Here is an 11,633-nt window from a genome sequence, read left to right as displayed (position 1 = left end):
GCATAAGTATCCAATCAGTTGATTAGTTCGAAAAATATTTGGACAACTTCTTAATCACTTGGTTTAGAAAACAATTTTCAAGATAAAAACATTTGAAAAGTATTTTTAATGTGTGGGTGTCTGTGAGTTTCCTTAGTACTTAAAAGTTACTTCCTTACTTTTACAAAACTCGGGTCACTCAAACAAACAGACACGACTTGTCGAGCTTTCACACTTTATTTAAGGCTTCAAGATTATTTGTTGGATGCTCTAGTCATATAAGAACTTTAATCTTGAGTCTTTTTCTATTGATGGGACATGATATGTTTCTCTAGTTAGGTCACCATCATCAAAAAGTTTAAAGTTATTGCCACCGACTTTAATCATTGGTGTCGTCATCAAAACTTTGGATGAATCTTCTGCATGATTTTTAGTTTTATATCTACAAGCATATAAATCCACATTCTCCCCCTTATGAAATCTTATTCACGATCAAAGTTTCATTCAAAAGCACTATGACAACTTTTAGTGAAAATAATTGTTTCTAGAGAGATAAAGAGAAAAAATAGAGAGATAAATTCCAAAGAAAATTTAAAGCTTTGGAAAGTGGCGTGAAATGAAGAGGAGGCATGCCTCTTTTATATAGGAGTTGGAAAAGTTATAATAAAGGGAATGATCCATGGGAAGAATTAATGAGCCAATCGATTGGCCAACTCAATTTAATCGATTACCATAACCAAATAGGAAATATTAGATATAGAGTCGTTGCAAGTCATTAAGGTGTTGTCCTAATCGTTTGGTTAATCGTTTACCCCTTAACCAATCAATTGACTTAATGCTCCAATCAATTGCTTGGCTAAAAAAAGTTTTTCTAGTCGATTAACATAAGTATCCAATCAATTGATTAGTTCGAAAAATATTTGGACAACTTCTTAATCACTTGGTTTAGAAAACAATTTTCAAGATAAAAACATTTGAAAAGTATTTTTAATGTGTGTGTGTGTGTGAGTTTCCTTATTACTTAAAAGTTACTTCCTTACTTTTACAAAACTCGGGTCACTCAAACAAACAGACACGACTTGTCGAGCTTTCACACTTTATTTAAGGCTTCAAGATTATTTGTTGGATGCTCCGGTCATATAAGAACTTTAATCTTGAGTCTTTTTCTATTGATGGGACATGATATGTTTCTCTAGTTAGGTGACCATCATCAAAAAGTTTAAAGTTATTACCACCGACTTTAATAATTATTGTCGTCATCAAAAGTTTGGATGAATCTTCTGCATGATTTTTAGTTTTATATCTACAAGCATATAAATCCACATTCTCCCCCTTATGAAATCTTATTCACGATCAAAGTTTCATTCAAAAGCACTATGACAACTTTTAGTGAAAATAATTGTTTCTAGAGAGATAAAGAGAAAAAATAGAGAGATAAATTCCAAAGAAAATTTAAAGCTTTGGAAAGTGGCGTGAAATGAAGAGGAGGCATGCCTCTTTTATATAGGAGTTGGAAAAGTTATAATAAAGGGAATGATCCATGGGAAGAATTAATGAGCCAATCGATTGGCCAACTCAATTTAATCGATTACCATAACCAAATAGGAAATATTAGATATAGAGTCGTTGCAAGTCATTAAGGTGTTGTCCTAATCGTTTGGTTAATCGTTTACCCCTTAACCAATCAATTGACTTAATGCTCCAATCAATTGCTTGGCTAAAAAAAGTTTTTCTAGTCGATTAACATAAGTATCCAATCAATTGATTAGTTCGAAAAATATTTGGACAACTTCTTAATCACTTGGTTTAGAAAACAATTTTCAAGATAAAAACATTTGAAAAGTATTTTTAATGTGTGTGTGTGTGTGAGTTTCCTTAGTACTTAAAAGTTACTTCCTTACTTTTACAAAACTCGGGTCACTCAAACAAACAGACACGACTTGTCGAGCTTTCACACTTTATTTAAGGCTTCAAGATTATTTGTTGGATGCTCCGGTCATATAAGAACTTTAATCTTGAGTCTTTTTCTATTGATGGGACATGATATGTTTCTCTAGTTAGGTGACCATCATCAAAAAGTTTAAAGTTATTACCACCGACTTTAATAATTATTGTCGTCATCAAAAGTTTGGATGAATCTTCTGCATGATTTTTAGTTTTATATCTACAAGCGTATAAATCCACATTCTCCCCCTTATGAAATCTTATTCACGATCAAAGTTTCATTCAAAAGCACTATGACAACTTTTAGTGAAAATAATTGTTTCTAGAGAGATAAAGAGAAAAAATAGAGAGATAAATTCCAAAGAAAATTTAAAGCTTTGGAAAGTGGCGTGAAATGAAGAGGAGGCATGCCTCTTTTATATAGGAGTTGGAAAAGTTATAATAAAGGGAATGATCCATGGGAAGAATTAATGGGCCAATCGATTGGCCAACTCAATTTAATCGATTACCATAACCAAATAGGAAATATTAGATATAGAGTCGTTGCAAGTCATTAAGGTGTTGTCCTAATCGTTTGGTTAATCGTTTAGCCCTTAACCAATCAATTGACCTAATGCTCCAATCAATTGCTTGGCTAAATAAAGTTTTTCTAGTCGATTAGCATAAGTATCCAATCAATTGATTAGTTCGAAAAATATTTGGACAATTTCTTAATCACTTGGTTTAGAAAACAATTTTCAAAATAAAAACATTTGAAAAGTATTTTTAATGTGTGTGTGTGTGTGTTAGTTTCCTTAGTACTTAAAAGTTACTTCCTTACATTACAAAACTCGGGTCACTCAAACAAACAGACACGACTTGTCGAGCTTTCACACTTTATTTAAGGCTTCAAGATTATTTGTTGGATGCTCCGGTCATATAAGAACTTTAATCTTGAGTCTTTTTCTATTGATGGGACATGATATGTTTCTCTAGTTAGGTCACCATCATCAAAAAGTTTAAAGTTATTGCCACCGACTTTAATCATTGTTGTCGTCATCAAAACTTTGGATGAATCTTCTGCATGATTTTTAGTTTTATATCTACAAGCATATAAATCCACATTCTCCCCCTTATGAAATCTTATTCACGACCAAAGTTTCATTCAAAAGCACTATGACAACTTTTAGTGAAAATAATTGTTTCTAGAGAGATAAAGAGAAAAAATAGAGAGATAAATTCCAAAGAAAATTTAAAGCTTTGGAAAGTGGCGTGAAATGAAGAGGAGGCATGCCTCTTTTATATAGGAGTTGGAAAAGTTATAATAAAGAGAATGATCCATGGGAAGAATTAATGAGCCAATCGATTGGCCAACTCATTTTAATCGATTACCATAACCAAATAGGAAATATTAGATATAGAGTCGTTGCAAGTCATTAAGGTGTTGTCCTAATCGTTTGGTTAATCGTTTAGCCCTTAACCAATCAATTGACCTAATGCTCCAATAAGTTGCTTGGCTAAAAAAAGTTTTTCTAGTCGATTAGCATAAGTATCCAATCAATTTATTAGTTCGAAAAATATTTGGACAACTTCTTAATCACTTGGTTTAGAAAACAATTTTCAAGATAAAAACATTTGAAAAGTATTTTTAATGTGTGTGTGTCTGTGAGTTTCCTTAGTACTTAAAAGTTACTTCCTTACTTTTACAAAACTCAGGTCACTCAAACAAACAGACACGACTTGTCGAGCTTTCACACTTTATTTAAGGCTTCAAGATTATTTGTTGGATGCTCCGGTCATATAAGAACTTTAATCTTGAGTCTTTTTCTATTGATGGGACATGATATGTTTCTCTAGTTAGGTGACCATCATCAAAAAGTTTAAAGTTATTGCCACCGACTTTAATAATTATTGTCGTCATCAAAACTTTGGATGAATCTTCTGCATGATTTTTAGTTTTATATCTACAAGCATATAAATCCACATTCTCCCCCTTATGAAATCTTATTCACGATCAAAGTTTCATTCAAAAGCACTATGACAACTTTTAGTGAAAATAATTGTTTCTAGAGAGATAAAGAGAAAAAATAGAGAGATAAATTCCAAAGAAAATTTAAAGCTTTGGAAAGTGGCGTGAAATGAAGAGGAGGCATGCCTCTTTTATATAGGAGTTGGAAAAGTTATAATAAAGGGAATGATCCATGGGAAGAATTAATGGGCCAATCGATTGGCCAACTCAATTTAATCGATTACCATAACCAAATAGGAAATATTAGATATAGAGTCGTTGCAAGTCATTAAGGTGTTGTCCTAATCGTTTGGTTAATCGTTTAGCCCTTAACCAATCAATTGACCTAATGCTCCAATCAATTGCTTGGCTAAATAAAGTTTTTCTAGTCGATTAGCATAAGTATCCAATCAATTGATTAGTTCGAAAAATATTTGGACAACTTCTTAATCACTTGGTTTAGAAAACAATTTTCAAAATAAAAACATTTGAAAAGTATTTTTAATGTGTGTGTGTGTGTGTGAGTTTCCTTAGTACTTAAAAGTTACTTCCTTACATTACAAAACTCGGGTCACTCAAACAAACAGACACGACTTGTCGAGCTTTCACACTTTATTTAAGGCTTCAAGATTATTTGTTGGATGCTCCGGTCATATAAGAACTTTAATCTTGAGTCTTTTTCTATTGATGGGACATGATATGTTTCTCTAGTTAGGTCACCATCATCAAAAAGTTTAAAGTTATTGCCACCGACTTTAATCATTGTTGTCGTCATCAAAACTTTGGATGAATCTTCTGCATGATTTTTAGTTTTATATCTACAAGCATATAAATCCACATTCTCCCCCTTATGAAATCTTATTCACGACCAAAGTTTCATTCAAAAGCACTATGACAACTTTTAGTGAAAATAATTGTTTCTAGAGAGATAAAGAGAAAAAATAGAGAGATAAATTCCAAAGAAAATTTAAAGCTTTGGAAAGTGGCGTGAAATGAAGAGGAGGCATGCCTCTTTTATATAGGAGTTGGAAAAGTTATAATAAAGAGAATGATCCATGGGAAGAATTAATGAGCCAATCGATTGGCCAACTCATTTTAATCGATTACCATAACCAAATAGGAAATATTAGATATAGAGTCGTTGCAAGTCATTAAGGTGTTGTCCTAATCGTTTGGTTAATCGTTTAGCCCTTAACCAATCAATTGACCTAATGCTCCAATAAGTTGCTTGGCTAAAAAAAGTTTTTCTAGTCGATTAGCATAAGTATCCAATCAATTTATTAGTTCGAAAAATATTTGGACAACTTCTTAATCACTTGGTTTAGAAAACAATTTTCAAGATAAAAACATTTGAAAAGTATTTTTAATGTGTGTGTGTCTGTGAGTTTCCTTAGTACTTAAAAGTTACTTCCTTACTTTTACAAAACTCAGGTCACTCAAACAAACAGACACGACTTGTCGAGCTTTCACACTTTATTTAAGGCTTCAAGATTATTTGTTGGATGCTCCGGTCATATAAGAACTTTAATCTTGAGTCTTTTTCTATTGATGGGACATGATATGTTTCTCTAGTTAGGTGACCATCATCAAAAAGTTTAAAGTTATTGCCACCGACTTTAATAATTATTGTCGTCATCAAAACTTTGGATGAATCTTCTGCATGATTTTTAGTTTTATATCTACAAGCATATAAATCCACATTCTCCCCCTTATGAAATCTTATTCACGATCAAAGTTTCATTCAAAAGCACTATGACAACTTTTAGTGAAAATAATTGTTTCTAGAGAGATAAAGAGAAAAAATAGAGAGATAAATTCCAAAGAAAATTTAAAGCTTTGGAAAGTGGCGTGAAATGAAGAGGAGGCATGCCTCTTTTATATAGGAGTTGGAAAAGTTATAATAAAGGGAATGATCCATGGGAAGAATTAATGGGCCAATCGATTGGCCAACTCAATTTAATCGATTACCATAACCAAATAGGAAATATTAGATATAGAGTCGTTGCAAGTCATTAAGGTGTTGTCCTAATCGTTTGGTTAATCGTTTAGCCCTTAACCAATCAATTGACCTAATGCTCCAATCAATTGCTTGGCTAAATAAAGTTTTTCTAGTCGATTAGCATAAGTATCCAATCAATTGATTAGTTCGAAAAATATTTGGACAACTTCTTAATCACTTGGTTTAGAAAACAATTTTCAAAATAAAAACATTTGAAAAGTATTTTTAATGTGTGTGTGTGTGTGAGTTTCCTTAGTACTTAAAAGTTACTTCCTTACATTACAAAACTCGGGTCACTCAAACAAACAGACACGACTTGTCGAGCTTTCACACTTTATTTAAGGCTTCAAGATTATTTGTTGGATGCTCCGGTCATATAAGAACTTTAATCTTGAGTCTTTTTCTATTGATGGGACATGATATGTTTCTCTAGTTAGGTCACCATCATCAAAAAGTTTAAAGTTATTGCCACCGACTTTAATAATTATTGTCGTCATCAAAACTTTGGATGAATCTTCTGCATGATTTTTAGTTTTATATCTACAAGCATATAAATCCACATTCTCCCCCTTATGAAATCTTATTCACGATCAAAGTTTCATTCAAAAGCACTATGACAACTTTTAGTGAAAATAATTGTTTCTAGAGAGATAAAGAGAAAAAATAGAGAGATAAATTCCAAAGAAAATTTAAAGCTTTGGAAAGTGGCGTGTAATGAAGAGGAGGCATGCCTCTTTTATATAGGAGTTGGAAAAGTTATAATAAAGGGAATGATCCATGGGAAGAATTAATGGGCCAATCGATTGGCCAACTCAATTTAATCGATTACCATAACCAAATAGGAAATATTAGATATAGAGTCGTTGCAAGTCATTAAGGTGTTGTCCTAATCGTTTGGTTAATCGTTTAGCCCTTAACCAATCAATTGACCTAATGCTCCAATCAATTGCTTGGCTAAATAAAGTTTTTCTAGTCGATTAGCATAAGTATCCAATCAATTGATTAGTTCGAAAAATATTTGGACAACTTCTTAATCACTTGGTTTAGAAAACAATTTTCAAAATAAAAACATTTGAAAAGTATTTTTAATGTGTGTGTGTGTGTGTGAGTTTCCTTAGTACTTAAAAGTTACTTCCTTACATTACAAAACTCGGGTCACTCAAACAAACAGACACGACTTGTCGAGCTTTCACACTTTATTTAAGGCTTCAAGATTATTTGTTGGATGCTCCGGTCATATAAGAACTTTAATCTTGAGTCTTTTTCTATTGATGGGACATGATATGTTTCTCTAGTTAGGTCACCATCATCAAAAAGTTTAAAGTTATTGCCACCGACTTTAATCATCGGTGTCGTCATCAAAACTTTGGATGAATCTTCTGCATGATTTTTAGTTTTATATCTACAAGCATATAAATCCACATTCTCCCCCTTATGAAATCTTATTCACGATCAAAGTTTCATTCAAAAGCACTATGACAACTTTTAGTGAAAATAATTGTTTCTAGAGAGATAAAGAGAAAAAATAGAGAGATAAATTCCAAAGAAAATTTAAAGCTTTGGAAAGTGGCGTGAAATGAAGAGGAGGAATGCCTCTTTTATATAGGAGTTGGAAAAGTTATAATAAAGGGAATGATCCATGGGAAAAATTAATGAGCCAATCGATTGGCCAACTCATTTTAATCGATTACCATAACCAAATAGGAAATATTAGATATAGAGTTGTTACAAGTCATTAAGGTGTTGTCCTAATCGTTTGGTTAATCGTTTATCCCTTAACCAATCAATTAACTTAATGCTCCAATCAATTGCTTGGCTAAAAAAAGTTTTTCTAGTCGATTAGCATAAGTATCCAATCAATTGATTAGTTCGAAAAATATTTGGACAACTTCTTAATCACTTGGTTTAGAAAATAATTTTCAAGATAAAAACATTTGAAAAGTATTTTTAATGTGTGGTTGTCTGTGAGTTTCCTTAGTACTTAAAAGTTACTTCCTTACTTTTACAAAACTCGGGTCACTCAAACAAACAGACACGACTTGTCGAGCTTTCACACTTTATTTAAGGCTTCAAGATTATTTGTTGGATGCTCCAGTCATATAAGAACTTTAATCTTGAGTCTTTTTCTATTGATGGGACATGATATGTTTCTCTAGTTAGGTCACCATCATCAAAAAGTTTAAAGTTATTGCCACCGACTTTAATCATTGGTGTCGTCATCAAAACTTTGGATGAATCTTCTGCATGATTTTTAGTTTTATATCTACAAGCATATAAATCCACATTCTCCCCCTTATGAAATCTTGTTCACGATCAAAGTTTCATTCAAAAGCACTATGACAACTTTTAGTGAAAATTATTGTTTCTAGAGAGATAAAGAGAAAAAATAGAGAGATAAATTCCAAAGAAAATTTAAAGCTTTGGAAAGTGGCTTGAAATGAAGAGGAGGCATGCCTCTTTTATATATGAGTTGGAAAAGTTATAATAAAGGGAATGATCCATGGGAAGAATTAATGAGCCAATCGATTGGCTAACTCATTTTAATCGATTACCATAACCAAATAGGAAATATTAGATATAGAGTCGTTGCAAGTCATTAAGGTGTTGTCCTAATCGTTTGGTTAATCGTTTAGCCCTTAACCAATCAATTGACCTAATGCTCCAATAAATTGCTTGGCTAAATAAAGTTTTTCTAGTCGATTAGCATAAGTATCCAATCAATTGATTAGTTCGAAAAATATTTGGACAACTTCTTAATCACTTGGTTTAGAAAACAATTTTCAAAATAAAAACATTTGAAAAGTATTTTTAATGTGTGGGTGTCTGTGAGTTTCCTTAGTACTTAAAAGTTACTTCCTTACTTTTACAAAACTCGGGTCACTCAAACAAACAGACACGACTTGTCGAGCTTTCACACTTTATTTAAGGCTTCAAGATTATTTGTTGGATGCTCCGATCATATAAGAACTTTAATCTTGAGTCTTTTTCTATTGATGGGACATGATATGTTTCTCTAGTTAGGTCACCATCATCAAAAAGTTTAAAGTTATTGCCACCGACTTTAATCATTGTTGTCGTCATCAAAACTTTGGATGAATCTTCTGCATGATTTTTAGTTTTATATCTACAAGCATATAAATCCACATTCTCCCCCTTATGAAATCTTATTCACGATCAAAGTTTCATTCAAAAGCACTATAACAACTTTAAGTGAAAATAATTGTTTCTAGAGAGATAAAGAGAGAAAATAGAGAGATAAAATCCAAAGAAAATTAAAGCTTTGGAAAGTGGCGTGAAATGAAGAGGAGGCATGCCTCTTTTATATAGGAGTTGGAAAAGTTATAATAAAGGGAATGATCCATGGGAAGAATTAATGAGCCAATCGATTGGCCTACTCATTTTAATCGATTACCATAACCAAATAGGAAATATTAGATATAGAGTTGTTACAAGTCATTAAGGTGTTGTCCTAATCGTTTGGTTAATCGTTTATCTCTTAACCAATCAATTGACTTAATGCTCCAATCAGTTGCTTGGCTACAAAAAAATTTTCTAGTCGATTAGCATAAGTATCCAATCAATTGATTAGTTCGAAAAATATTTGGACAACTTCTTAATGACTTGGTTTTGAAAACAATTTTCAAGATAAAAACATTTGAAAAGTATTTTTAATGTGTGTGTGTGTGTGAGTTTCCTTAGTACTTAAAAGTTACTTCCTTACTTTTACAAAACTCGGGTCACTCAAACAAACAGACACGACTTGTCGAGCTTTCACATTTTATTTAAGGCTTCAAGATTATTTGTTGGATGCTCCGGTCATATAAGAACTTTAATCTTGAGTCTTTTTCTATTGATGGGACATGATATGTTTCTCTTGTTAGGTCACCATCATCAAAAAGTTTAAAGTTATTGCCACTGACTTTAATCATTGTTGTCGTCATCAAAACTTTGGCTGTATCTTCTGCATGATTTTTAGTTTTATATCTACAAGCATATAAATCCACATTCTCCCCCTATTTGATGATGACAGTGTATCTCTCAGAGGGGTCGTAAAAGAAATAACAGACATATATTTAGAATGGTTAAACTCCCCCTAAATTTAGTATATAGTATACTCTACTCCCTTTGAGAGTATACTTCTTTCCCTTTGCCAAAATAAAAAAGGTGGTAAAACTAAGTAATGAAAAAGTAAGGTATTCAAACATAAGCACATAGATCAACATAAACACATATATCACATATCATCAAACATGTAGGCATTTTTAATCCATGCATGATTTGTTTAATATTCCTAATTCGATTCTTATGAAAAAGAAGTTTTCTTTAGGAAGAAGTTTAGTAAAAAATATCTGCAAGTTGATTAGATGAAGTTAAAAATTCAAGTATGTATTCCCCTTTTTCAATATGATCTCTAATAAAGTGGTTCCTAACTTCAACGTGTTTAGCCCAAGAGCAAAGTATCATGTTTTTTGTGAGGTTTGTGACGCTAGTGTTGTCACATCTTATTGGGATAACTATAAGATTTACATCATAGTCAATGAGTTTTTGTTTCATCCAAATAAGTTGAGCACACCAGCTACCCACAACAACATATTCTACCTCATCTTGGGATAATGCAACACTTACTCGTTTCTTGCTATGCCATGAGACAAGAAAGTTCCCAAGTAAGTGACATTTCCCGCTGATTATTTTCCTATATAATATGCACCCAAGAAAATCTGAATCAGAGTACCCCAACTAAGTCACAATCCTCTCACTTGGGATACAATAAACCCATTTTTTTGTGCCAGAGAGATATCTCATGATGCGTTTAATCGTGCTGAGACGCAATTCTTTTTGGGATGCTTGAAAGCGTGTGCACATACAAAAACAAACACTATATCAGGATGTGATGTAGTTAGATAGAGAAGATATCCTATCATACCTCGATACTTACTTTCTTCAATTGGTTTTCCATCTTCGTCCTTGTGAAGATTACACGAGGTTGACATTAGGGTTGCTATTATCGTGAACTTCTCCATATCAAATCTTTTTTATAATTCTTTATAGTATTTATCTTGATTAATGAAGGCTCCTTCCTTAGTTTTATGGATTTTAAATCCAAGAAGATATTTGAGCTCCCATATCATTGACAATTCGAACTAATTATACATAATTTTAGAAAATTTCCTGCACAAGGATTTGTTAATAGCACCAAAGATAATATCATCAACATAAATTTGGAATAGTAAGATGTCATGTTTGATTTTCTTGATAAAAAGTGTTTTATCAACTTTTTCTCGTTGAAACATGTTTTCAAGCAATAACTTGCTAAGACGATCATACCAAGCCCCGACGGCTTGTTCTAGTCAGTATAGTGCTTTCTTAAGCTTGAAAACATGATCTAGAAAAGTTGGGTTGATAAAACCTGGAGGCTAATCAACATATACCTCCTCTTGGATGTATCCATTTAGAAAAGTACTTTTACATCCATTTAAAATAATTTGAAGTTCACGATGCATGGGAAAGCTAGTAACATCCTTATGGCTTCTAATCTAGCTACATGAGCATATGTTTCATCGAAATCTATTCATTCTTGTTGATTGTATCCCTTCGTAACGAGTATGGATTTATTTCTTAAAACATTTCCATCTTTACTCAGCTTGTTGCAAGATACCCATTGGGTACCAATCACTAGATTAACTTAAGCTTTGGGAATGAGTTCCCAAATTTTGTCTCATTAAA

This window comes from Lathyrus oleraceus, chromosome 2, assembly GCF_024323335.1.
Source record: "Lathyrus oleraceus cultivar Zhongwan6 chromosome 2, CAAS_Psat_ZW6_1.0, whole genome shotgun sequence".
In the NCBI taxonomy this organism is placed as follows: domain Eukaryota; kingdom Viridiplantae; phylum Streptophyta; class Magnoliopsida; order Fabales; family Fabaceae; genus Lathyrus; species Lathyrus oleraceus.
The sequence above is the reverse complement of the archived record's forward strand: the minus strand, read 5'-3'. Positions refer to the sequence as shown.